Raw genomic sequence first — 5,509 nt, forward strand, 5'->3', positions numbered from 1 at the left:
TCCTAGCGCCTTCTCCGTTTTATGAGCATCTTCCTTTCGTGCATGCATTCATGGATGGATTGATGGAGCTGTTTTTAGAAGTAGATACTGCTCTCCCGTTCTCTCTTCTTCCTGCATAGTCCCCATTCTCCCAACCAATCCTGCAAGTTTGGTGAGTTTCACTTTCCATTCGATGGCCCCGAGAGGAAGACCTGACACTTTGTTAACTTAGCTGTCACAGAGAGCGAGAAATGAATTAAACATTTATAGGTGCACAAAAGAGCCACTAGGTGGCACTGATGTAACAAGTTGCGCACGTTCTTGGTTTGTGGTTGACCTGTAGGACTAACTGTGCATTTCCATAGTATGCCTAGTATTCTAGCCTTCGCATACTCCGTTGCTATTTAACATGAGCAGATCATCCGAGACATGTGTTCTGTTCAGTGCGTTTGCCCTGTCGCTTCTAATATAATCTTTGTTTTTGCGTTGTGTTTAAAAGCCTCAGAACACGGTGTACTGTTATACAGTGCTACACATTTCACCTTTTAAATCAGCCAGAGTCATTTAGGTCAATTAAAAAACCTTTAAATTAAGATTCTGCTAAACTGGTTACAGTACAATACAGAACGGGCAGTTTGTACATGAGCGGGAACACGTTGTCTGGAGGGCTGTGTCTAAGGCAGCTTCACACTTTGCATTCTTTGTACTTTTCGTGTGTAATCTTATTACAGCCCCCTTGTTCGTGCGCCTGCATTTGCCTCACCATCCTGTGTTTGTGTGGCTGCGCTTGAGGCTATGTGGGTATTTGTTGTCTTTTTTCTTTGGGGTGCAGGGCACATTTACAAGGTACACAGCATCACCAATCAATAGTTTGTATGTTGCGTTATGTTGCGTTACTGCGATGTATACTGCACACTGTTGACATTTGAATGGTCCCTAGTTGGTTTGGCCGATCTGAACGGTTAGTTGGGAAAGAGGGAAAGTCAATATAGCTTTGCTGGTGTGTGCATGTCTGCGGTTTGGACGTATTCGGGGACTGTGTGCAGGTCTGTTTCAAAGGGGTCTACGTTGAAGGTACACAGATCTTTTAATGCATTTGGGATTAATGTGCAGGAGGTATGTAAACTGGTTGTAGAGGTGCAGAGTTGTGGTTTGAAAGGGATTTTAAATTGCTGTATGCCGGCGGCATAGTTGGCCTTTGCATTGTGTGGTTGTGCGTGAAAAATTGAGTATCATTGATGGGCCAAACATTCATACCATGGTCTTTTAGGATTCTAAGGAGCAGAAAACAGAGGCCCAACAATTCAAATAGGCCCAAAAATTCTAGCACCAACAATTCAACTAGGAAAAAAAAAAATCATACAGTAGGGCAACAGTTAATCCCTGACGCTAAAGAGCAAAACAGTTGGGCCACAACCAAACTAGGGCAAATAATTCAACTAGGACAAACTATTCATATATTGGGGCAGCAATTAAACTAGTGGAAACAATTCAATAGTTAGCCAAGGATTCTAATGTGAGGTTATGTGATTGTGAGTGTGCACATGCACAAGTGTACACTTTTGCAAAGATAGTTCAGTAGTTTCATGTAAATAGTATATTCTTGAGTTTTGGGGTTTTCTCTTCCACTAATAATTCGAAAATGTACAGACCCATACCCGCAGAATCCCAGAATGATTGCCATTTTATGAAAAAAGTGGCACTCCAATTCGACCAAGGACCAGCATTGGGCTGAACTTTCTCCGAGACGGTAAGGTAGCTCAATACATTCCATGCCTGCTCAGAGTTGCCGCTTTGGGTCCCAGGGGGCCAACTCAGCTATTATAGGTTGATAACAGAAGGCCGATTGTTATAACAAGAACATTGTTTGAGTGCATGGACACAATTCAGTTTGTGGTGTGTGTGCTATATAAACAATCAAGGAAGGGGAAATGTTTATTTATTAACATCGACATTTTCTAGCAAATTAACATCAAGTCCCACAAATAGAATCCCGCCTCTTACGAAAAAGTAAGACCCAGCATCAGCGATTTGTTAATGCCTGCAACCGATCAATGTGTAACCAGATCTCCCTTTATCACCAAAGGCTCATGCTAATAACCAAGATACTTTAAGCCAAGTAATTGTGATTGACCCAAAAAGAAGCTATGAATGTGGAGGCAAACAATCCCAAAAATGCATAGACTGAGATCAAGGGGCTGTGGTGGTGTGGTGCTTTAATAATGGTTGCTAGCATCTGAGTGTTGAGGGGTTTTCTGGTGGTAAACTTGTTGAAGGGGTGCAAACCCATTTACCAAAAATCAGAAAACCAACAAAGATGGCTGCCACTAAATCAGCAAAGGGAGCTCTTGGGCCCCCCTTCTCTTTCCATGGCGGCCAAGAAGAGTCATCAGAAAGAACGTGAGCCATGAGCGACTGATAGTGAGGAGAACCGACACTAGATACGTTTTAGAAAGGGGCAGCAGATGGTTAAAGGTAATTGCTGAACGAGCCATACAAAAGAAAGCTTAGAAAGGGTCTTGAACACATAGCCTGAGTTTCGACCATTCTGATTGGCTGCTGCTTCGGACCAAAGTGTTTATTTGTTATGGTCTACAAATAAAATGCATCTTGGTGACTAACTCCATAGTTGGATGGTCTACTCAGTCTTGTAGATTCGCTTACTTTTTGGAATCTGCATTTGTTAGTGTCAAGAGAGCAACCAATTGGCCATATACTCTGGGTCTGCCATGCCGTAACTAATTCTACCGGACTTTGAGAGGCCACATGGCCAGTCCCCAGTCTTCAGAGGTTCGCATGCTTGCAGCTGGGATGGCTTCACATTGCTTCTATCCATTAAAAACAGTACCTCTCTCATTACCAGGCAGTATGCAGTAAAATGAAGGACCCATAATCTGATTGATCAACCCTGTGTTTCTTGCTGCTTGCAAATGGATTGGGGCATTGGAAGATCGCTAAATAGAGGAGTATGTGGTTGCCTCCCCCAGCACAGCTCAACCCCTTCCAGGTTCCTGGGCACTATTGGTGCTTGTTGCCTCAACCACAACCTCTCTATCAGAGAGATAATATTGTGTTCATAGAGATCATACCAAATTCCTCCCGCTTCTAAGCACTGTAATAATAGGTTTTAACACCACCTACTGTAATGATACTTGGAAGGATGAAAGGCTGAGTCGGCCCTGTTGGGATTTGCGCTCATAAAGAGCTAGATGACCTAGGTGAGCATTTAACTCATGAGCTATCCGCAGTCTACAATCATTTTCCCCTCGCCCCAAATTTAGTCTGTTCCTCCCTCCATTCCAGGGTTCCAAACCTCAAACATCTCGTCTCCTGCACACTTTTCAAACCATGCCCTCAAACAACTCCTCCTCCGCTCTAGGAAACGGATCCTTGCTTCCCTTGGCCTGCGTCTTCCAGCACCTTTCCCACTGCCAATTCAAAGGGTTTTTGCTGAGAATTCTGTCTGCAAACTTACTTCCATAACCTTCCCGAAACATGGCTGGCTGATCCATGTGTCCTTATAACCTTGGAGATGCATCCCCTGTGTGAAATATGCAGCACAAATTCCACAACTCGTTAAGTAGTTTCAAGCTTCCACTATTACTATTTACAAAGTGCTAAGGCGGGACTGCATGAGGGCCAACCTAATGGGAGACCCTGGTCTAATCCTCATTCTCCCATGGGTTACAGCCTCCCTAGCCCAGACTTCCCTTCTTCCTAGATGTTGCCCATTACTAATGCCAGGTAACCCCTACTGTCGAATGCTAAAGTGGACCACCAGTGGGGGTCTAAAGGAAGTCTCTCCCTGTCTGTCTCTCTCCCCATCTTTCTCTCTCTCCCATTCTTTCACTCGTTCTTCCTCCCTTCTCCACACTCAACTCATTGAACTCTTTCACACTTGGTGGTACACGGTCTCACATGCAATATCTCACCTGCACGTTATTCCATACCCTTCAACATGCACATAGCACTCCGCGGCTTGTCATTCACCTGGTCTCACCTGGCACCTCTCTTCCTGACGTCACCTGAACACCCTTCAACCCTTTCGAATGGATTGTGTCCTCCCACGTATTCGTCATCTTCGATATATCCTTACCTTCAGCTTTGCTGGTTTTGAGAAAAAAATAAAAATTCTCCACTGGAGGGCGCTCTGCTCGAGTCCGCAGCGTCGATGTCCCTTGGTGGTATCTGTCGAGCGCCAACTCACCCGCTGTATAAATGGCTCGCGCCACGCCCTTCGGCATCAGTTCTGTTTTTCCGATAGCTTTCGCTTTGTATCAAGAAAACGGTGCTTCAGTTCTCGGGGAAATATCGTCATCGAACCCTTCCATGCCTAAAAGTGGCTTAAAAAAAAATGTCAGAAATGCGGGAAGATGTCGTTAACAGATCTCCATCGAAATTGCCTCTGGTGCTTTGGTCCCGACCATCGGATAGAGTGCGGTTCCTGTCATTTGATGACAAAGCACAAAATCGAAGAAATCAAGGGCGAGGAGTAGATCTAGGAAGTAGTTTTCTTTAAAAAAAAGTCGAAGAAAAGGAGACACCGGTCTCCCTCTTCCGTGATGTCTTCAGAAGAGTTTATCACCTGCCCTTCTAAATACGATTCCCCGAAGAAGTGGGAGGCCTTCAGAGCCACAATGTTAAAAAAATCTTTGAGAATGCGGCCCAGACCCCCTCAAAGAAGTCTAGTGAAGGCCATGTCCCTGCTCATACTAAAAGTGACAGGAAAGATCTAAGACAAAAGGATCCGATGAAAAATTGTCGAGGGAGTCTTTGAGGGGGATCCCCCGACGCCTCACAAGTAACGCCTCAGTGCAAAAACCAGAGGCAATACTTGACAAAATGGCACCGATACTCATCCACCATTTAAATAGTCATCGAAGGCTTCCTCAAAGCCTCTTTTGAAGACTTGAGTCCAAGGTGTCAACAGGCCACTCGAAGATTAAGTTGAGTACTCCGACGGTGTTGAGGGTTACTTCGACGGCATCAATCGCTCCTTCAACGATATCGAAGGCTCCGTCGACTGTATCGAAGCAGTTATCGATAACGTCGACGCCATCAATGCCCTTGTCAATGTCTTTGTTGATTCCTATTACTAAATCGATTTCTGTGTCGAAGGCAAAGTCTATGCCACCAGAGAAGATTTCATCCGGAAAATAGACAGCATTTTTTCAAATCCATGTTCTACATTTATGAAGAAAGATCTTCAGAGGAGGAGGATGTTTCACCGGCTGGTTTAAAGTTTGGAACAAGGGAAGTGCCTGAGGAGTGGATTGATCCTAAATCAAAAATGGCAGACGTGTACGAGTGCCTGCAGACAGCAAGTGGTCTGGATACATCTGGTTCAAGTTTGAAAAACCTGACCCTGCTGATCATGCAGATGCAAGGTACAGGAGATTAATGAGTAGGGTAACAATTTATGGGATGAACAGAAATTCCCCTACTTACCAAGAGGATGACATGACAGACATCCTTTCGGGGGGTGGGGACCTCAACAAGACCCCATACTTCCTTTTCACATAGCTTTGCA

Source organism: Ambystoma mexicanum, chromosome 11, assembly GCF_040938575.1.
Source record: "Ambystoma mexicanum isolate Mex_15411 chromosome 11, UKY_AmexF1_1, whole genome shotgun sequence".
Classification (NCBI taxonomy): domain Eukaryota; kingdom Metazoa; phylum Chordata; class Amphibia; order Caudata; family Ambystomatidae; genus Ambystoma; species Ambystoma mexicanum.